The sequence below is a fragment of the Chlorocebus sabaeus genome, chromosome 21 (assembly GCF_047675955.1).
Source record: "Chlorocebus sabaeus isolate Y175 chromosome 21, mChlSab1.0.hap1, whole genome shotgun sequence".
NCBI lineage: Eukaryota > Metazoa > Chordata > Mammalia > Primates > Cercopithecidae > Chlorocebus > Chlorocebus sabaeus.
The window spans coordinates 127,760,231-127,783,197 of record NC_132924.1 but is presented as its reverse complement, the minus strand read 5'-3'; the positions used below and the strand labels follow the sequence as shown (position 1 = coordinate 127,783,197).

The following is a 22,967-nucleotide window of genomic DNA, read 5'->3' as shown; positions in this document are numbered from 1 at the left end:
CCTCTGTGATGGGATTTATTGCACTGGAGATTTGAGAGCTCAAAAACCTAGTGCATAAACATTGGATTTTGACGTTATAATAAAATAAGCGCGGGGTTTTCCCGAGGTGAGAGGCTCTCCAGGTTGTTTTCTCGGGGACGACCTGTCACAAGGTGAGTGTTGGAGCATTCAACAGCAGAGGCAAGCTGCACAGCAGGGTCACGCAAGTCCAAGGAAGGGCTCCGTACGCAGCTGGCTGCCTCTGCCCTCCTGCAACACACTCCCCACTGTGGCATCTGTTGCCCCCAGGGACACTGGGCATCCTTGGTTCCTCAGGTCACAGTCAACCGGCTCTAGCAAGCTCTCCGGTGTCTCTTCTTATAAGGACACTAATCATAACTCAATCATATGATGACTTCTTCTAACCCTAATCACCCCCAAAGACCCCTCTCCAACTACCATCACCTGGGGGTTAGGGTGTCAATGTATGAATTCTGAGGGGAGCACGGTTCCTAACAGTGGGGTTTGCACCTTACAAGAAATGTTTGAAATCAATGTTCACACAGACTAGAGGATATAGACACAGATGAGATGAAGCAAAACCTATATTTGGGTGAATTTTTATTCTCTTGGAGCCAGCTCTAATGACCTCTAACACAAAACAGTTTTCAGTTTGTTGTTGAGTATCAGTAGATCTGTTTCTTTCCTTTTACTTCTTTAAACTGTCGGCTTTTATTGTCTTAAAGACCCCTGTGCAGATATGATTAGTTCAAAAACAACAAGCCCATCATTTTACAAACAAAGATTCAATGTGTTAAATTCTCTGATTCATTAAGAGCTCCTTTAGCTCGGCAAACCCTGTGAACTAGGCTGCCGGCAAGCTATTTGTTAGACCAACAGGTCTGTAAGGCATGTCCTAATCTCTAATTAGGGCCTCAGCCAGCAAGAATGTTCTCAGTTTTGGGAGAACATTATCTCAGCTTCGGTGCCTGGGGCATAAACAGGACCTGCCGCTACACTGGTTGTTGTCCTCCTACCTGCAGGAGGGAACTCAGAAAATAAAAGGCATTTAGCTCCCAAGCAGAAACCAACCGACTAACCCGAGGAGAAGGAGTCAGCTGCTTTTTCCATACCAGGAGTGAACACTGGCTTCCCACGGTCATGAGGAATATAAAATTATGGTTCTTTTAGACCAAAACGAGTTTACTGGAGTTAGGCACCCCTACATGGGTACGGCCTGAGCACAACACCTCTACGTGACCAGCAATAGTAGTAACAGCCCCCTCAGCACAGTATGGGCTCTTGCTGTTCACAGGGTCTGCTTGGATGCCCCTGACATTATTTCCTTTGTACTTCTTAGCGTGGGGAGGAGTTACTAGGCTTCTTGGAACTTGGAAAGAGAAGTAACCATGGCGGTGAGCTGAAAAAATAATTATATTTTCAGAAAACCAATTATTCCTGCCAGACATTCTGATAAGTCTCCTGAAGCGCATACAGGTTTTATTACAACAATTATTTTATTGTCTTGTTTTCTGAGAAGCTGCCTCAAAATCTTCCAAAGACCAAGAAGGGAACTAACAACTTTGTTGTGAACTTCTATTAGTGTGCAGAGGCACAGCTGGGGTGGAAGTGGTGAGGGAAATATGTTTATTATTTTTTGAAGTAGGCAGTTTACACCATGGAGAAGATACCAGTTGAGCCCAGTTCTTCCCTTCCCGAAGCATTTCTATAGAAAGCTGTGTTGTGCTGTAGATCAAGAGGAAATACGCAGCTCTCAGGGCCTCCTCACCTGAGAAAAGTCCCTGTGGGGATTGTGGCCACATGGAGGAGAGAATAAATTCAATATTCATGAGGCAGTCACTCACATGAGCCAGCATGCTTTAGGGCTCCTTGTTACCCAGCAGAGGGAGGAAAAGGCAGCTCAGCCTCTGAGCCCCACACTTGTCACTGGGCTCTGCCCCGATATCCTCTAGAGAATGCGTGCACTGAAGAAAGGCTCTGTCACCAAAAAGAGTCAACCTCTATAAAGTATTTGAAGAGATTTATTCTGAGCCAAATATGAGTGACCAGGGCCTGTGACACAGCCCCCAGGAGGTCCTGAGAACATGTACCCGAGGCGGTCGGGGTACAGCTTGGTTTTATAGATTTTAGGGAGGCAGGAGACATCAGTCAAATACATTTAAGAAATGCATTGGTTTGGGAGGCAGCGGCGAGGCCGCTCCACCGCACACGCACAGTGTGAGATCATCCTGGTTAACCGGCAGTGGGAACACAGATGACAGGCCCGTCACATTGAAGCCGCCGCCGCCACCGCTGCCGCCACGCTGAGCAAAGGTCATCCGAGCTGCGGCCCAAACGCCCAGGCTTGACTGCCGCGAAGGCCAACCCCGGGAAGTGGGTATGTTCTGTTTTGTGCTTTTTCTTTTAGAAGCTACTAAAGGGTGTTGGGGATGCTTCTGACTATTATGAAGGCCAAAAGGCCTGTTGACTGGGACTGCTTTTAACCCTTTCCCGTTTGCTGAGAATGCAGCCGTGTGACAGTAACCTAAAGTCTTTCCAAAAGGTCAAGGTTCACAAGAACATCTCCTCAAATTCATGACCATGGGGAATGTGAAGACCCCAGACTTTCATGACCCCCTGGCAGCATTTGACATCCCAGATATGGCTGATCCTAAAGCAGCTATTGAGAATGGACACGATGACCATGAAAGCCACATGAAGCAGAACGCTCACGGAGAGGATGACTCTCACACACCATCATTTTCCAACGTGGATGTCAGCATGATCTTCAAGAATGTTAGGAATGTCGACTCCTCGGAGGGCAGGAGAAAGACGGTTACAACCACCAGCAATGGCCGACATCATGGGTTTCTCACAGCGCCCTCTCTTGACAGTTACGGAAAAGATGGAGCGAAGTCCTTGAAAGGAGACATGCCTGCCTCCCAGGTGACTCTGAAAGACACGACGTTCAGCCAGTTTAGCCCGATCTCCAGTGCTGAAGAGTTTGGTGATGATGAGAAGATGGAGGTGGATGAACCCCATGACAAGGAGGACGTGCGATCAAGCTTCAGGCCGAACGTGTTGACGAGGTCGGCTCCCCAGCAGGACTGCGATAAGCTGAAGGCACTCGGAGGGGAAAACTCCAGCAAAACTGGACTCTCTCGTCAGGCAATATAGAGAAAAACAAAATTGTTAAGAGAGAAGCCAAAGCAAATTCTATAAACCTGAGTGTTTATGAACCTTTTAAAGTCAGAAAAGCAGAGGATAAGTTGAAGGAAAACTCTGACAAGGTGCTGGAAAACAGAGTCCTGGATGGGAACCCGAGCTCCGAGAAGAAGGACACTGACCTCCATGGCATTGCACCACAAAGACAAAGTCATCCTCCAAGCTCTCATCCTGTATTGCTGCTATCGCGGCTCTCAGTGCTAAAAAGGCGGCTTCAGACTCCTGCAAAGAACCAGTGGCCAATTCCAGGGAATCCTCCCCATTACTAAAAGAAGTAAACGACAGTTCGAGAGCCGCCAACAAGTCTCCTGAATCCCAGAATCTCATCGACGGGACCAAAAAACCATCCCCAAAGCAACCGAATAGTCCCAGAAGCATCTCAAGGGAGAACAACAGCAAGGGATCCCCGTCCTCTCCCACAGGGTCCACATCAGCAATCCCCAAAGTCCGCATAAAAACCATTAAGACATCTTCTGGGGAAATCAAGAGAACAGTGACCAGGGTACTGCCAGAAGTGGATCTTGACTCTGGGAAGAAACCTTCCGAGCAGACAGCATCCGTGATGGCCTCTGTGACATCCCTTCTGTCATCTCCAGCATCAGCCGCCGTCCTTTCCTCTCTCCCCAAGGCACCTCCTCAGTCCGTGGTCATGACCAATGCAGTTTCCCCTGCAGAGCTCACCCCCAAAACAGGTCACAATCAAGCCTGTGGCTACTGCTTTCCTCCCAGTGTCTTCTGTGAAGACAGCAGGATCCCAAGTCATTAATTTGAAGCTTACTAACAACACCACGGTGAAAGCCACACTCGTATCTGCTGCCTCTGTCCAGAGTGCCATCAGTGCCATCATTAAAGCCACCAACGCCATCCAGCAGCAAATTGTCATGGTGCCAGCATCCAGCCTGGCCAACGCCGAACTCCTGCCAAAGACTGTGCACCTTGCCAACCTTAACCTTTTGCCTCAGTGTGCCCAGGCCACCTCTGAACTCTGCCAAGTGCTAACCAAACCTCAGCAACAAATAAAACAGGTAACAATCAATGCAGCAGCCTCGCAAACCACCCCCCCGAAAAGGTGTCTCAAGTCCAGGTGGTGTCATCCTTGCAGAGTTCTGTGGTGGAAGCTTTCAACAAGGTGCCAAGCAGTGTCAATCCAGTCCCTATTTACATCCCAAACCTCAGTCCTCCTGCCAATGCAGGGATCACGTTACCGACGCATGGGTACAAGTGCTTGGAGTGTGGGGACTCCTGTGCACCAGCACTTTGGGAGACCGAGGCGGGTGGATCATGAGGTCAGGAGATTGAGATCATCCTGGTTAACATGGTGAAACCCGTCTCTACTAAAAAAAAAAAAAAAAAAAAAAATACAAAAAATTAGCTGGGCATGGTGGCAGGCGCCTGTAGTCCCAGCTACTGGGGAGGCTGAGGCAGGAGAATGGCGTGAACCCGGGAGGCGGAGCTTGCAGTGAGCCAAGATCCCACCACTGCACTCCAGCCCGGATGACAAGGCAAGACTCTGTCTCAAAAAAAAAAAAAAAAGAAAAGAAAAGAGTCTGACCCAGAGCTGCGACAGATGGAGTGCGTGCATCAAAGTAACGTGCAACCATTGTACAAACGGCCTCATTTTCTACAACAAATGCAGCCTCCTTTCCTATGCCTGTGGGCATAAGGAGAAAGGGGTGGTAATGCAATGCTCTCACTTAATTTTAAAGCCAGTCCCAGCCGATCAAATGACAGTTTCTCCATCAAGCAATACTTCCACTTCAACTTCCACTCTTCAGAGCCCTGTGGGAGCCAGCACACACTCTGGCATAACTGGGACAGTCATACCGGCTCCTTCAAGCACCCCCATCATCGCAGCCATGCCCCTAGATGAAGACCCCTGCAAACTGTGTGACATAGTCTAAAACATTTAGAGTGTAATGAAGTCCTCCCGGACAAGACGACACTGGCTACACATTTCCAGCAAGCTGCAGATACTAGTGGACAAAAGACTTGCACCATCTGCCAGATGCTGCTTCCTAACCGGTGCAGTTATGCATCACACCGAAGAATCCATCAGCACAAATCTCCCTACACTTGCCCTGAGTGTGGGGCCATCGGCAGGTCTGTGCACTTCCAGACTCACGTCACCAAGAAATGTCTGCACTACACGAGAAGAGCTGGTTTTCGATGTGTGCATTGCAATGTTGTGTACTCTGATGGGGCTGCTCTGAAGTCTCACAGTCAAGGTTCTCACTGTGAGGTCTTCGATAAGTGTCCTATTTGTCCATTGGTGTTTAAGTCTGCCCCAAGCACACATTCCTACACCTACACACAGCATCCTGGCATCAAGATAGAAGAACAAAAATAATATGTAAGTGTTCCATGTGCGACACTGTTCACCCTGCAAACCTTGCTGTATCACCACTTTGACCAACACATTGAAAACCGGAAAGTGTCTGTTTTCAAGTGTCCAGACTGTTCTCTTTTGTATGCACAGAAGCAACTTATGATGAACCATATCAAGTCTGTGCACGGAACTTTGAAAAGTATTGAAGGGCCTCCAAACTTGGGTATAAACTTGCCTTTGAGCATTAAGCCTGCAACTCAAAATCCAGCAAATCAGAACAAAGAGGACACCAACTCCATGTATGGGAAAGAGAAATTGGAAAAGAAATCTCCATCTCTGGTGAAAAAATCAATGGAAACCAAGAAAGTGGCCAGGCCTGGGTGGACGTGTTGGGAGTGTGACTGCCTGTTCACGCAGAGATGTGTACATATCCCATGCAAGGAAGGAGCACGGGAAGCAAGTGAAGAAACACCCCTGCCACCAGTGTGACAAACCTTTCAGCTCGTCTCACAGCCTGTGCCGGCACAACCTGATCAAACACAGAGTCATCAGTAAAGTGTACGCCTGCTCACACTGCCCAGACTCCAGAAGTACCTTTACCAAATGATTGATGTTGGAGAAGCATGTCCAGCTGGTGCACGGCATTAAGGACCCTGCCCTGAAAGAAATGACACGCCACCAATGAGGAGGAAGCAGAAATGAAAGAAGACACCAAGGTCCCCAGTCCCAAGTGGAAGTTGGAAGAACCAGTTCTGGAGTTCAGGCCTCCCAGAGAAGCCATCACTCAACTACTGAAAAAGCTGAAAATCAATGTTTTGCAGGTTCACAGGTGTGCCGTGTGTGGCTTCACCACCGGAAACCTGCTGCAGTTCCACGAACACGTCCCTCAGCACAAATCGGATGGTTCTTCCTACCAGTGCTGGGAGTGTGGCCTCTACTACACATCTCACGTCTCTCTGTCCAGGCACCTCTTCATCGTACACAGGTTAAAGGAACCTCAGCCAGTGTTCAGGCAAAATGGGGCTGGGGACAATAACCAACAGGAGAACAAACCCAGCCACGAGGATGAATCCCCCAATGGTGCTGTGTCAGACAGAAATGCAAAGTGTGCACAAAAACTTTTGAAACTGAAGCTGCCTTAAATACTCACATGTGAACACACGCATGTGAGTATTTTTTGGATTCATCAAATCCAAAAGGATGAGCTCAGCCGAGAAACAGCCACAGATGCTCCATGAGGAAAATCCCTGTCCACATTGGAATAAAAAAGACATTTTTGTTACAAAAATTTGCAGTATAATAGAGTTAACAGTACTGTGTAGGCTGTTGCAATATATTCTCTTTCAACATACCTTCCTTCTTCACCTCATCATATATATCCTCAATAAGTATTAATTAAAACAGTATTTGAGTTTCAAAGAGTTTGTATATATTTAAATGAATAACTTTTTATACTCTTTGCTACACGTTTGTGTCAGTATTTAGTGGAAAACGATTTTAGTTGTTTTGGGTTAGAATTTTTCTTTTGGTACTGTTCCTTTAAAACAGAGTTCTTAGTAACAGGGGCAGTTCTGAATTCAAATAAACCATTTTGTATGTTTGGATTTTGAATGGGTTAACTAAAGACAGGCTAAAATAATGCCTTTTTTAGTGTTTTCAATTTTTAGAATTCACTACATAAATCGTAAGTAATTGTGGGTCTCAGAAACACTAGAAGCTTTTAAGTGTCTTAGCACTTCCTGGGTATGCCTGCCCTGAGGGAGTGAGTTCAAGTTTGAGACAACAGCACTCCAGTGTGGGTGCAGCTTTGCCTTCAGGTCACGCCAAAGGGTGTGTAAAGCATCCTTGCAGGTCGCTCCTTTCCCAGTCCTGGATAAAAACTGAAGCCAGGAATCTACTAAGGAATGCTGATTTCCTCAATTCCATTTTGAGGAATGGGGAAGGCTATTCTAAAGGAAAAAAACATGAGGCTGGTTTTCTGGGCAGAGCTGCAAGGCTGGCTTTAAGAGCGCAAGGCGGGAAAGTAACGAAATGACTGGACTACTATGAAAGTTACAAATACGTAGTTAGACCAATAGATTTATATAGTCAGGTTTCTGTTGTGTCATTTATTAACTATTACAGAAACACAACTAAGAACATCAAGTATTTCTCTGGCTCTTGACAGGAAAAATACAATCAGTTGACTTAACCCTTTGCTGTCAAAAGAGTTGGTGTTTCCTGTTCTGTGTGCTGCTGCCGAACGTTGTGTGTCATGCGCGTCCGTGTGAGGAGACCGGCAAACAGACTTTTTGTGAGCAACAAGGCTGTTGGTTTCACCTGGGTGAAGGCGGGCTGAGTCTGAAAAGAGAGTCAGCAAAGGGTGGTGGGATTATCATTAGTTCTTACAGGTTTGGGATAGGCGAACAAAGTACCTTCTCAAGGGCGGGGAGAGAATATTACAAAGTACCTTCTTAAAGGCGGGGGAGAATATATCATATCAGTTAGGGTGGGGCAGGAACAAATCATGATAGTGGAATGTCATCAGTTACGGCTATTTTCACTTCTTTTGTGGATCTTCAGTTGCTTCAGGTCGTCTGGATGTGTACATGCAGGTCACAGGGGATATGATGGCTTAGCTTGGGCTCAGAGGCCTGATATTCTGGTACTTTTTTTGGGGGAGGCACAACATCAACCACTGACTTATCAATGCAACCACCTGTGTGTTGCAATTGGTGGTTCCCTTAAGCACTGAGCCATTCGGGTTTAGTTCAGCCATTTCAAGAAGTATATTTAACGTCCGTAGTTCTGCTTTATTAAAATGCAGCAAAGGTACTCTTCGGGCCCTTCCGTTTATAGTCCTCTGAGAGAGTTCTATTTTTTGGTTTTGTTTTATGTTTTATTTTGCATTTTATATTTTGTATTTATCCCTGAACATGTTTTGTACTTTTTTTTTTTAAGAAAAGGAATTATTTTGTGTATATATACAGACTTGCATGATATACTGTAGTCAACGTTCGGTTCCTCGAAAGGTCTTGCTGCTGTCAGGTGCTATACACTCCATCCATCATAACTGTATGAAACACACTTCGTATGTAAATAAATGTGAGACATTTGGCAAAAAGAAAAGAAAAGAAAAGAAAAGAAATACATCGGTTTGGTTCAGAAGGGCAGGCCAACTCAAAGCAGTGGGGAGCTTCCAGGCTATAGGTAAATTTAATTATTTTCTGGTTGATAATTGGTTGAGTTTATCTGAAGACTTGGGATCCATGGAAAGGAATGTTCAGGTTAAGATAAAGGATTGTGGAGACCAAGTTGTATTGTGCAGACCAACCTTTCAGATAGCAGACTTCAGAGAGAGCAGATTGTAAAATGTTTCTTATTGAACCTAAAATGATGCCTGTCTCTTAGTTGATTATCTCCAGGATCCGGAAAGAAAGGAGGGAAAACAAAGGGGGAAGGGGATTCTCTACAGAATGTGGATTTTTCCCGCAAGAGTCTTTGCAGGGCAATTTTAAGATATGGCAGAGAAACATGTTTTGTGGCAAAACTTTTTGATTTTTTTCCTTTGTTATGCCAGAGTCAGATTGGAAAGTAAGTCACGATACACAGGATTAAATAAAACCCATCTGATGAGAACTTACGGTTTGTAGCGCATGACTCCCCAGACCCGTTAGAATTTGGGCAAGATAAAAAAATCAGAGCTTAGTCCTCGGGTCTCATGGTTCAATGAGTTTGAAAGCAGCCCACCTGGGATATTGGTCTTCAGCCTAGTAAGGACACACTGAAATCACCCCAGGAAGAGAAGCTGGCTTCCCTGTGAATGGAGAGCCCCTCAGTCGATTGTCCCTTCACATTTGACTCAGCCTGGACTTCAGGAAAACTCTGGGCTGGGGGCTGTGAGTGGAATTCCTACGCACATGCCTCACCTCCTGCCCTCTTCAAGTGCACTAATAGTTGACTTTGGGTGAAACTTCAGAGGATGTTTTAAAAATGGCTTTTATTTCTATTTGTATAAACAAGCAGAAGTCAGGCTCCTATTGCCAATCCAAGCCTTTTTGGGAAGTTTTCCTCCAGCCCCAAGTCTTCATGTGTCCTCCAAGGTCAGAGTCACCATTCTTTGGAGCAGCCCCAGAGGAGTGAAGTCTCCACCTACCTGGTCTTCTTTCCCCCGAGGGATAAACCTGGGCCCAGCGCCCAGCTGCTGTCAGGGCAGAGTGATTATGAGCCAAGGGGAGGAGGGTCCCTGTAACACTGCATGACCATGTCTTCGTGGGTGGGGGGCCTCTGGCCCTGCCCATCACACACAGTTGCTGGGAACGCTCTGGCCAGCATTTCCTCCCGCAGTGAATTACCTTGTTGATTTCCAAATTCAATCAGTCAGCCTTCAGGCTGACTGGTCTATGTGCCCACTAAGCCACATGTTGAGTCCCATGTTCTCACTGCATGGACGCTTACCACCACAACTTTGAAACTCTGAAGTGCTTCCCAGAAGCAGTGCCAGGAGGAGACACCAATCCTAGGTGGGTTTGTTTGGCCTGAGGCTAAGCTGTCCTCTCTACCCACGCTGTAGTGGGGGAGGTCCTGGCGTCAGTGAGGTTGTTGCCCTGCCCCATGTCCTCTCAGCCACCTTGAGTCCACCCCATGCTATAGTGGACAGTCCACATGCACACTAGCAGCTTCCCTGTCTACGTCCTGCCTCTGTCTGTGGCTCTGCCTATTTCTATCACACTGGGGCGAGGTGGGGTGGGAGACAGTTTACTTAGCCTGCCCTGGAAGTGACAAGGATTAAATGCCCTTAAGGGTACAGAGTTATGGATAAATAGCCCGTATTCCATGTGCCTTGGCAGGTCGGTTCTGAGCCACATTCTACACAGTTCCTCAGAGGGTCCCCAGGGAGACACCCAGCTGCTCACACGGGCAACATGCTCCTGAGTGCACCCTGTAATAGATCTGCCTCCCTCCCTCAATCTTCCTTCCTGGGATCACTTCCCAAAAACACATAGAGGCCAGGTGCTGTGGCTCATGCCTGTAATCCCAGCACTTTGAGAGGTTGAGACAGGTGGATCTCCTGAGCTCAGGAGTTCAAAACCAGTCTGTCCAACATGGCAAAACCCTGTCTCTACTAAAAATACAAAAAATTAGCTGGGCTTGGTGGCACATGCCTGTAGTCCCAGCTACTTGGGAGGCTGAGGCAGGAGAATCACTTGAACCTGGGAGGTGGAGGTTGCAGTGAGTCAAGATTGCACCACTGCACTCCAGCCTGGGCAGCAGACCAAGACTCTGCATCCAAAAAAAAAAAAAAAAAAAAAAAAAAAAAAAAAAGCATATGGCAGCCAAGCCCTTGTCTCAGGGTCTGAGACAAAGACAATTATCAAGCCAAGCATAGCAATCACATTTCTTTGATGGTGATTGGCTTAGTAATGGCCATGTGACCCCATCTGGCCAGTCAGGGGAAGTCGCCTGAGCAGTGGGAAGAGAACCAGGGAGAGTTTTCTCACTTCTGAAAGAGATTGTCCCTCTTTTCTTCTTTGAGTCGCCATTGAGGGTACTCCAGCGATGCTGCAGCCCCCTTGGCACCTCAAAGGGAAGCAGTGTCAGATTCAGCAGAGGCGGAGAATGTATGAAAGAACAAAGCTCTCTTGGCATTCCAGGCTTCGTGAAGAACAGAGGCTTCCTAACTCCAGTGTGGGGAAGACAGCAGAACTCCTGCTACTTCAAAACCCCAGAGGCCGCTGCAACTCAGCCTCAGAGAATGGAAAGGTTTAGCATGAAGAAGGGACAGAGGTGGAGGGGATGCAGAAGGCTTGGTAAGTTTGTGTCCTGTTCAATTACATCTGGACTGGAAGCCAGCACTCCTGTAGAATCCAAACTTGGGCTGTGACTTTTCATAATGACCGAAAACATGTCTTACAAACCTTGATGTCCTCATGACTGAAGATGACATTTGAATGGGTAAATGAGGCAGGCAGAATCATGGCCTCCCAAAGATGTCCAGTACCTAATCTCCAGAATTCGGGATTGTGTTACAGGTGAAGGGGAATGGAGGTTGCCAATATGCACGTAGGGAGACAATCGTGGGTTATCTGGATGGGCCCAATGTAATACATGTATCCTTACAAGTGGGGCAGGATGCAGTGACTTATGCCATCATCCTAGCATTTTGGGAGGCTGAGGCAGGTGAATTGCTTGAGTTCAGGAGTTCGAGACCAGCCTGGGCAATATGGTGAAACCCCATGTCTACAAAAAAATACAAAACTTAGCTGAGCATGGTGGTGCATGCCTCTAGTCCCAGCTACTGGGGAGGCTGAGGTAGGAGGATTGCCAGAGCCTGGAAAGTCAAGACTACAGTGAGCCATGATTGTGTCACTGCACTCCAGCTGGGGTAACAGAGTGAGATTCTGTCTCAGAAACAAACAAACAAACAAACAAACAAACAGTGGATGAGGGAGGAGATGAGAGCTAAACAGGGTGTGACTGTGGACAAAGGCAGAGGGAGGCAGCGCTACTGGCTTGGAAGACGGAGGAAGGGCACCAGCCAAGGAATGTGGGCAGCCTCTAGACCCTAAAAATGTCATGGGGACAGATTCTCCCCTAGAGCCTCCAGAAAGGCATGCAGTCCTGCAGAAACCTCCATTTTAACCTAATGAGGCCTGTGTTGGCCTCCAGAACTGTCAGGTAATCCAGGTGTGTTTTAAAGCCACCAGGTTTATTGCAATTTGTTATGGCAGCCATAGGAAACTAACACAGCACTCACATTTTTTTGTCATATGGAGGATACCAGAAAAACTGTCCGTGGGATGGACTAGATGCAAGACACATCACATATGTCTCGAGCTCTCTGCTGCAGACTGAGTGGTGGGCCTGCCAAAGTTTTATTTTGTTCACTAGGTTGTGGAGTTAGCCTCTTGTGTTAGCATAAACACAAGCTCTGAATAACTAAGGCTGGGCGGCTTCCTTCCTTGCTTCCCCTTGACCAGAAGGTGGTTCCCTCCTTCAGGGAGGGAGCCATGTTTCTGATCCATGCTTTTTTCTCAAAGAGGGGACTGAGTGTACTCAGTTTTCATGGATGGAACAAACTGAACCATGATTCTCATGTCTGAGGCCCACTTTACCTCTCAAATTTGCATTCAGAGATCCTATATTTTCCCCACTTTTTAAGTGAAAGTTTACATGTTGATATTTGCAGTCAAAAGCATTGTTTAGTGAAGTGGCAGCTTTCATAATTCCTGATTCACAGTAGAACTCCAGATTTCTCATGTAATGATTTGTTTTCCTTTTAAAAACACATAAAAGGATTTTTTGCATGCATTCTACTTCCTTTGCCATCAATGTTTATGAAGCTACAGTAGGGTAGGCCCTATAGGAAACGTGATTTGTCACATAGAGAAAACCAAGAACACATCCTGCATGGGCAGCAGAAGTGGAATTACACAGGGGCCCTCCAGATAGGTCTTCCATCAGGAACTCAGCTGAGCAGAGAGCTTTCATAAGGGTCTTATATTTACCTATTCCTAATGGGCGTTTTGATGCCTCAGTCAACACCCAGGTTCCATAGCAGCCCAACCCCTCGCTGTGGTAGATGCAGCCACAGAACCTGCTTCAAGAGAGGACTGACTGCCCACTGCAAGGGATGCAGGCAGCAGGCAGCCTGCACTGTCAGGAATCCCAGGGTCTTCCCAGCTGCAAGGTCCTCAACCTCCAAGGTCATGGCTATCCCTGGGTAGCCTCTATTTGCTGACTAGGTCAGCTGGGGGGGACAATGGCTGAGCCATATTGACCCAACACTGCACACTTTCAAAGGGGCAGCTGCCATCCCTTCACGCAAAACTGAGGTGACGCTAGGGGCATGCTGGTTGTGTCTTCAAACATACCCTCCCCTTATGACCAGCAAGGACTGCTGGGCAATGCCCTTGCCAGAGACCAAGTCCAAGTTGACCCACCCACCAACATTGGCATAATGGGTACATTAGTTCGAGAGTCACAAGGATTCATGCATCAGATGTTCAGCTTTCATAAGAGCTCAGTAGAAGGCTAATGGCTGCCCCCCTTTTAAAAAGGGGTGCACTTAGTAGCTATGTCAGGAAATCAATGAATCCAAAGTGTCAATGTGTGCCTCTGAGTGGAGACTGCCTCCCTTCCCCAGAGAATTCGATCAGCAAGACCAGCAGTCACGCAACTTGTATCTCACTAAAGAGGACATTAGAGTGTGCAGACCCAAAGGTACGGAGGGGTGCCACAGCTCACTGGACAGCTTCCTATGCCACTCACTGGATTGGACCCCACTTAGAGGTGCTGGTTTTTGAGTTAGACAATATAAAGAAGCAAGTAGAATGCCCAAGAGGGCATATTTCTGTCTCCAGTTCAAAGAATCCCCCTACAGAGCACTGGGCTTCCTTTTTGGAGGTGGGTGTGAGAGGCACAGAAGTTTTTCTTAAGGGCTAGAAGGCTCAAAAGTAGTGGATATGCGCACACAGTCCTGGGAAACTTCATGTGTGGGTAAGTATCAGCCGCCCCTGTTGATAGAGGTATGATAACATCACAACTGGGTTCTTTTAGAAGGAGCTTCTGTCTCTTGACCTGCAGGGCAGCATCTATACAGTGGCAAGTATGGACATAAGAGGGCAGGGAGGCTTCTGCTGGATCCTAATGCATCCCCCAGTCCCCAGGGGCAAGTGGCAGCGCAGCTTGTCCCACTTGCAGCCTTCCACCTGGAGCTCCTCCCCAGCTGGGAGGATCCCCTCTGGCACTGTAGGGATTGGGATGTTCAAGCATGTACCGCATTGATTATTTCCTCCTCCTCCTCCTCCTCCTCCTCCTCCTCCTCCTCCTCCTCCTTTTTCTTCTTCTTCCTTGAGACAAGGTCTCGCTCTGTTGCCCAGGCTGGTGCGTAGTGGCACCATCGCGGCTCACCGTAGCCTTGACCTCCCGGGCCCAAGCAATCCTCCGACTTCAGCCTCCCGAGGAGCTGGCACTACAGGCACACACCACCACACCTGCCTAATTTTTGTGGGTTTTTTGGGTTTTGGGTTTTTTTTAGAGATAGGGTTTTGTCACATTGCCCAGCCTTGTCTGGAACTCTTGGGCTCAAGCAATCCTCCTACCTTGGCCTTACCATCTCAATTTCTACTTTAGATTTGGGTCTAGAAGCAACAAGAGTGGTACTTCAAATTGGCCCAAAAGGTACACTCACAGATCCCTTTAACTTCCCTTCCTGCAGACGGTTTTGGCCAGGCCCATTTCCTCCTGTGGGAACACAGGCAGAGGAGTTTAACATGCACACTTGGGATGTGTTAACAGTCACAGGGGACCCGGAGCTCAGGGAGAGAAGATGCCAGCCCATGGGGCTGCCGTGGTGAGTGGGGGCGGCTGCTTTTCTTTGGCTTCTCACTGTAGGGTGGGCATCACCCCATCTCCCATGTCTCTCCCAGTGCAAACCCAGCGTCTCGAAAGTCCATGAGCTCGGGGTAGGGACCTTCTGACTTCACAGTCACATGGCCTTTGCTTGGGACCTTGAGGCTCACTGTTCATGTACACAATAGCATCTCTTTCTCCTCCCTCCAGAAGAGACAGCAACCCCCAAGCACCATTTGGGCAGCTTATCACAATCCTAGTTCCCACTGCTCAGTCTCAGTCTCTAATAGGCAGGCAGTGGAGGTCCCCCTTCAGCCCCAACCTAGTCCATCATTTGTTACCAGATCCCGGGGAGTCTTCTCACATCCCCTAACCCATGTCACAATAGCCCTTGTCCCCTCTCTTCAGAAAGTCACATCTGTATCCTCACTGTATGCACGATATCCTCACCTCCCAAACTCACTGCCTAAACTGTCAGCAACCGGAAAAGTCTTATACTCCAGGAAGCCAGCCAGGGACTGTTTCTGGATGCTGGCAGAAGACGTGAGACTTGTGTGTCACAGACAAAGGACTTTTTTTACTTTTTTTTTTTAAAGAAGAAATCAGTGTGCTATATGGCAAAAGTAATAGCCAGAATTTTCTGTTTCTGTCTTTTTCTGCTCTTCTAATACATTCCTAACATAAACGTACTAGCTTAAAGAGTGAATATCTGGCAGCTCTTATATGTCCCATTAGTAGACTGATGATAATTCTCAGTGTTTTGTGGTATTTAATATAAATCACACTGGCTTATGTTGTACAACAGGGGATGTCTAATAATAAATAGATATTGTCTTAAATGTGTTTTAGGTTTTCTATAATCGTCCTTGAACTATGGCTATGGTTGAATGTGTCTTCCTGTAAACTCAGGTGTTGCCAGTGTGATGGTATTAAGAGGGGATTCTTTGTGAAGGGATTAGGCCATGAGGGCTTCTTCCTTGTAAATAAGATTAAGGCCCTTGTAAGAGAGGCCTTATGCAACGTTCGTCTCAGAAGTCACCATCTTGGAAGCAGAGAGCAGACAGTAAACCCACTGGCACCTTGATCTTGAATTTCCCAGACTCTAGACTGTGAAAAATAGATTTCTATTCTTTATAAATTAACCTGTCTGTGGTATTTCGTTATAGCAGCACAAACCAAGACAGCCACTAATGTAGCTAATTTATATAAACATTTTACAGTCAAGATTATTTAAATGTATATGTTAGGGTGTGTCTTAAAGCAGGTGTAGTATTTGCTGTTGAGATACATTTGCTTACTTAGTCTTGCATATTCTATTGAGACTCCGGAATTGTAAAGTCCTTGCTGCTCTGTAAAAATGAACATGAGCAGCATGAAAAAATAAATAATTTGCATGTGTCCCATCCATAAAGTTGTATCTAATGTATACTATGATATTTTAAATTTGCATTACCTAGAAAAGTTTAAAAGTCATATTAATTTACAGATTAATGTGGATTCAAATGTATAATTTATATGCATTCAGTCAAAAAGGTCAATAAAATGGGTAATAGATTGTTTTAAAGTTCCACGGGAGCAACAGGTGAGCTTGGGTGGATGACGCCCATGCAAGAGGTTGGGTTAGAGGAGAGGATTATTGAGCTTGGAGAATCAACTGCTTTTGTGGCAAGTGGAAGCAAGCCTGCTCCTTGTCCGGGGCCAGTGTTACCTTTTCTCTCAAGGATGTTCACTGCACACGCTACCTTGAGAAATGGCCCAGGTAGAGAGCATAAGAGTTCAAGAAAGAGGAAAGAAAAACTAGAAGTGGCTCAACAGTCAAAAACTGGTTTGTTTCAGAGAATAAACCTGAGAGGGACTTCTGGCCAATCTCCGTCAGGACCATTGTCTCTTACAGACTAAGGATATTTAAGGGTTTTGGAAGATGGGAGCTTATAATAGGTTCTGAATATTTACATATGAGGGATAGTCTATTGCGGGGTTGAAATGTTTCTGGTTGGCATGTTTCTGGCCAGAGAGGGGTTTATCTCAGGGTTGGAATATCTCTGGTTATGCTGACATTAGCCATTAGGCTGATGTTTGCAGGCTAGATTTAGGCAGTCTTTTAATCAAGGGGGACTTAGAATGGTCGTGTTTGTCCAAGATGGTGGTGCTCCTGGGGGACTTACAATGGTGATGCTAGTCCAAGATGGCGGTGCTCCTGCTCTGTCAAAGAGGAGGAAGGGTCTTGCATTCCTGGCATGGTCAGCAAGCATGTGCAGGTATGCTCAGGGACCATGGCACATTGTGCCCAACAGGCAGTAAAGTACAAGATAAAACTGGCACAGGAGTGGCTAAGAGGAGAGTGGAGGAACAGGGGCCTGTAGAGGAGGCTCCTGCAGGTGACCTGCAGGTTGGGGGAGAGGTTGTGCCACCATCATGAGGCAAGATGGCAGCCTCTGACTCTCAGGATGGAGAAGGAAGATACCCAACCTCTGGCTCTCCGGTGAGCACACTGAAAAGGTGGCCAAGACAGGAGCAACCCCAGGCCAGGATGCTGTGCTCCAGGGGAAGCACTCTGATGGCTCCAAATACCACTCACGGAACTAGATACCATGTTTTGGGTTAAGTTTCATTCTGTGCCTATAGTCCATGTGCGAACTTGCTAGGTAGGAAGCCTACCTGGTTCAATGTAGTAAATGTTGCCGAATCGGCACTGATCTCAACCCCACCCCCACATCTGTAGAAGTTGCAAGATCACCAGGTGGCATAATAACAACATATGAATGTGCTCCCAGGATCTTAGACTCATCTTTCAGAATGTGGTCACCATGGTCTTGTAATTGAACTGAAGTTATTTGAAGTCACAATACTTCAGATAGCTCTCATATTCCCACAGAACCATAACTACTCACAACATTAAAAGCAGTGGGGGATGGGAGAAGAAAGTCCCTGGAGTTGGGGTAGGAGCATGGGGACTGCATGCTTGCACATAGTAGCAGCCAGACGGCACTGAGGCCTCAGGAGCCTGAGTCCTCTCCAAACCGCTCGCTGCGAGGAACACTGCTCAGAACACCACAGTTCCCTAATGCAAAGAGCAGCGAACCTCAGGATGACAGAGCTAACACCTTCCCCAATTCACAAAACAATGACTGTTTGCCTTTTGATGATATGAAAGGATGCAGGATTTAACAGAAGGGCACCTGCTACCTCTATGAATTCCCTGTGGCTGCTGTGATAAACTACCACAAACAGGGCACAGAAATTCATTATCTTCCAGCTACAGAGAGTTTGCGTCTCTGACTTTTTAGGGTGAAACAACAATTTCTACAGTGGGCTTTTGGAGCAAGAAGCCTTGCAGAGAGCCTGGAGTCCATCTTATACTGTTGTGGTCCTGGGAAAGCCTGAACCAGCGTACAATTATATGATGCTCCCTAAAGCTGTAAGGGAAAATCTCAATGACACTAACCCCGTCAGGAAAGTTCTGGGTATAGCAAACCAATCTCTGAGGGAAAAGAGACAGGGTCTCACTCTGTCACCCAGGCTGGAGTGCAGTAGTGACATCACAACTCGCTGCAGCCTCCATCTCCTGGGCTCAAGCAATCCTCCTACCTCAGCCTCCGGAGTAGCTGGGACTGCAGGCGAAAGGAGAAAACTTCCTCTAGAAATAGGTCCTATATTGACAGCTGCCTATGATAGGGGACTTCACTGGCTCTCCGGCTTTTCTAAGCAAGGCTGGCCAGGGTGGCACCCAGTTGGGGATTCATTCGGTCTTAGATTCCATTTCTTCTTCTGTTCCTACCAGGAAAGATTTAAGGTAAGAGAACCCAGTATGAGGTGGAAACCTATGTTCATTAAGAAGGCTTTGTTCTTGGAAATAAATGCTTGCTGGAGGATTTGATCTGAATGCTGCGGTTAGAACTCTCTGTTCTCCTAAACCACAAGACATATGAGTAGCCTGACTGCACATTTGAGACCCTTGATTCGTTTTTCACAGACAGCTGAGACAAGATAAGCTGGGATAGGGAGTGATAAAGAATGAGGGTATTAAAACATAATAAAAGACAGCCCTGGTTCTTGGATAAGATGATCCAAAAGATTACAGTTTGATTTAGGCATTGAGGCATTTAATACAATCCCAATAAAAATGCCAACAATGTTGTGTCTGGAGCTAGACAAGTTGATGATGTTTAATTGGAAAATATTATTTAACAATATTAGAAAAGCCATGCCGTGAAGAACATGAGAATAATAATATGATATGGAGATGTTTAATTTTATGTGTCAACCTGACTGGACCACAGGATGCCTACATATCAGGTTAGGCATTATTCTGGATGTGTCTGTGAAGATGTTTTCTGATGAAATTAACATTTAAATGTATAGATACATGAAGCAGGTCACCCTCCCCGGTGTGAGTGGGCCTCAACCAGCCTGTTGAGGGCCTCAGTAGAACAAAAAGGTGGAGTAAAGGAGAGTTCCCACCTCTGCCTGACTGTCTTCAAGCTGGGACATGGGTCTTCTCATGATTTCGGTCTCAGACTAAGATGGAACTTACAACCCTATCAGCTTTCTAAGTTCTCCAGTCTACCAACTGAACCTCTTAATCTCTCTAATTGTTTAAGTCAATCTCTTATAATAAATCTCATAGATAGATACACACATATATACATACATACATAGGTAGATACTATAGCCATGGCTATAGATATATTAAGACAAATATGTACTATGATATGTACAATTTTGGTTCTGTTTCTTTGGAGAACACTGAAGTCTTATCCATTTCTGCTGCTGTAACAAAATCTCAGACTGAGTAATTTACAGGGAATAGAAGCTCATTTCTCACAGTTATAGAGGCTGAGAAGTCCGAGATCAAGGTGCCAGCAAATTCAGTGTCTGGTGAGAGCTGCTCTTGGCTTCCAAGATGGTGCCTTGAGTGCTCTGTTCTCACATGGCAGAAGGCAAAGGGGCAAAAGAGGCAAACATGATAGTAGAAGAGACAGAAGAGCAAAAGGGCCTGGCAGTCCTCTGAAGCCTGTATTAACAGGACACAAATTCCACTCATGAGAGCGGCACCCTCATGACCTTATCACCCAAAGACCCCACTTCCTAGCAATATTGCCTGGGTTATTAGCTTTCTACATTTGAATTTTGGTGGGACCCAAACATTCAAACCATAGCATGTGACTAATACAAAGGCCTACTAAGTATCATAACAAACTCTAAAGCCTCTGTTGGTAATTTTTTTAAGTGTCATAGATCGTGGTGCATGAATAGACAAACAGCCGAGTGGAGGGGAATATAGAAATCCAGAAAAGGAGAGAACATTACGATGTTAGTGACCATAAGCTGATGACGTAGTGTGACAGAGGCTGAAGCTACTGTGCTGTAATGAGACCTCCTGTGTATTCTACCTTTTGGTTCATTTTATTTATTTATTTATATACATTTTTTTTTGAGACAGAGTCTCACTCTGTCTCCCAGGCTGGAGTGCAGTGGTACGATCTCAGCTCACTGCGACTTCTGCCTCCCAGGTTCAAGCAATTCTCCCATCTCAGCCTCCTGAGTAGCTGGGATTACAGGCGCCTGCCACCACACCCAGCTAATTTTTATATTTTTAGTAGAGACGGTTTTGCTATGTTGGCCAGGTTGGTCTCGAACTCATGACCTCAAGTGACCCACCTATCTCAGCCTCCCAAAGTGCTGGGATTACAGGCGTAAGCCACAGTGCCTGGCTCTACTTTTTGGTTCATTTTAAACTCACAGAGTCTAGGGTACACACACACACACACACACACACACACACACACACACACAGTGATCTCCAAGCTGGTTTTTGTTTTTTTAGCATATTTTCTGTGACACTAAGAACCCATTGACCCAGTTCTCTCATATGCACCTGTTGGTCCTATTTAAATGGATCAAAGAGCTGGGCTGTTCTTCTTGTTCTATCAAAAGTGATTTTGGTTGCACTGACAGGCACTTTCCTCCAGCTGCACTTGCGAAGCATCACAGGACACAGCCAGAGTTATTCCTCTAGCCCTTCCCCCTTCTCAGCCTCATTTAAACATTAACTTGGACCTAGAATACATAAAAAATAAAAAAATAAAAATTAAGCTCAGCAAGATAAACTGAATCCTGTCAAAAAGATTCTAAAATGCCATATCTGGTTACATCAAAAGGCAATCCCTTTTGTTGTAAAATAATAAGAGAACATACTGGTGTCAATGGTGTGGGTTATCATTGTTGCCAGGCCAGGGGAGTCATTTTACACTGTGTTTGTTTGTTTTGTCTATGTTCCTTTCCCTGCAGGCCGATTGTAGGAATAACTTTATCAAGGGGAAAAAATCCAACTATCTTAAGGAGTGGGACAGATGAAGAAAGCAAAGTGAGAGATAGCCCCTTTTATTTAACTCCATCCCCCCATCACCTTCATCTCATCGCCTTCACTCCTAGACCAAGGTCCCATTGCACCTTAACGGTGCCGGGACAGGACAGAGGCACCCTCAGTGAGGTGACAGGAAGCCTGTCGATGGCCAAACAGGAAGCTGGGGGCTCGTCTGTCTTTGTAAATCAGACCACCTCCTCTTTCAGCTGCATGGAAACTCTGACTTGTCCCATGTTGGGAAGGTAACAATCCAATGGGGCACCGACTGTCTTCCCTTCTAACCCCCCAAGTCCGGTTTCCAACTGAGCTGAAGGTGGAGATGGGATCACTGGAGCAGCTGTTGAAGTCCAGTTTCCAGCTGAGCTGAAGGTGGAGATGGGATCACTGGAGCAGCTGTTTCTGTAAATGCCACAGTCTCAAAGTTCCACCTGCGCACAGAGGGCTTGATATTCTTCCTTCCTGTTAACAGAAACCTTTGGGATATGGCCTGAGGTGATAGCTCTGTGCACAAAATATGACTCGCTAAGTCAGTTGTGGGGGAGGAGGCCTCAAATTAGGTGGCTTTCTGGGGTCTCGGCAGCTGTGGGCAGGGTTCGTCACACTAGGTGATGTGTAAAGGCCTTGTAATGAGTTGTACCTCCCACTCCTGAGTGAGGAAAGCTCCCGCTATGCCATAGGCTGAGACACGCGGGGCTGGGCCACTTAGGCCTCATTTTGATGATGACACCTGGCTGATTTGTTTGCAGCTTTGTTATTACACCTGAATGCTTGATGGAAATCTTCTGTATGCATACATACATATGTGTATGTGTGTGTGTATATACATGTACACACACACACGCACACACTCTCTCTCTTCCTGTTAACCGGAGAGAGATACCCAGGTTAGTGGCACCAAAGAGTGGAGCAGAAAGGAGTGAGAGAAGCAGTCTGTTTCCATGTGGCCACTAATGCTTTGTGTGTCTGTGCTCCAGGCAGCAGCCTGATCCAGGCTGGGCAGCCAACGGCTGAGTCTTCCTCCCGCCTTGCCCTCCCATCCATCACATGTATTGGCTAAAACTCTCAGCAAATAGAGTTCCGAGTGCTCTCCAGGTACATGAATTGAGTTTTTATAAACAGAAGTCTGTTTTAAATCTGCTACCTTAATCCTAAAGTGATGCCTTATAGTTTGATGAATTATATTTGTGTATTAAATTAACCCAGTTTGTGTAAATTCATATCTAGTTTGCATGAAACAGAGTATAGCAAAATGGAATTCTATATCCTTTCTTTTCTGTTGAATTTATCCTTTCTTTTCAGTATTAGATTCAAGTTCCATATTTAGTTTGTTTTAGGTTAAAACAACAATAATCCTTTGTTATCTCATAGTTTCTGTGGTTTAGAAATTTGGGAGTGGCTTAGTTGGGTTCTGCCTTGGGATCTCCCATGTAGTCAAGTGTAGTCAAGACACCAGCTGGGGTTATAGTCATCTGAAGGTTTGACTAAGGCCGGAAGACCCACTTCCAAGATAGTGCACTCAATGGCTGGCAAGTTACAGACTCACTTCAATTTGCTGCCAAGTTTCTCCTCAGTTCAAAATCCCCTCCTTATTTATTTATTTATTTATTTATTTATTTATTTATTTATTTTGAGATGGAGTCTTGCTGTCTCCTAGGCTGGAGTGCTATCTCCTAGGCTGGCACGATTTCGGCTCACTGCAAGCTCCGCCTCCCGGGTTCACGCCATTCTTCTGCCTCA

At 46.3% G+C, this 22,967-nt stretch overlaps 1 pseudogene; it reads left to right on the top strand.

The window, feature by feature from the left end:
- The first annotated feature begins 2,530 nt into the window (after positions 1-2,530).
- On the top strand, positions 2,531-22,241 carry LOC103227282 (zinc finger protein 532-like; annotated as a pseudogene).
- Positions 22,242-22,967: the final 726 nt, after the last annotated feature.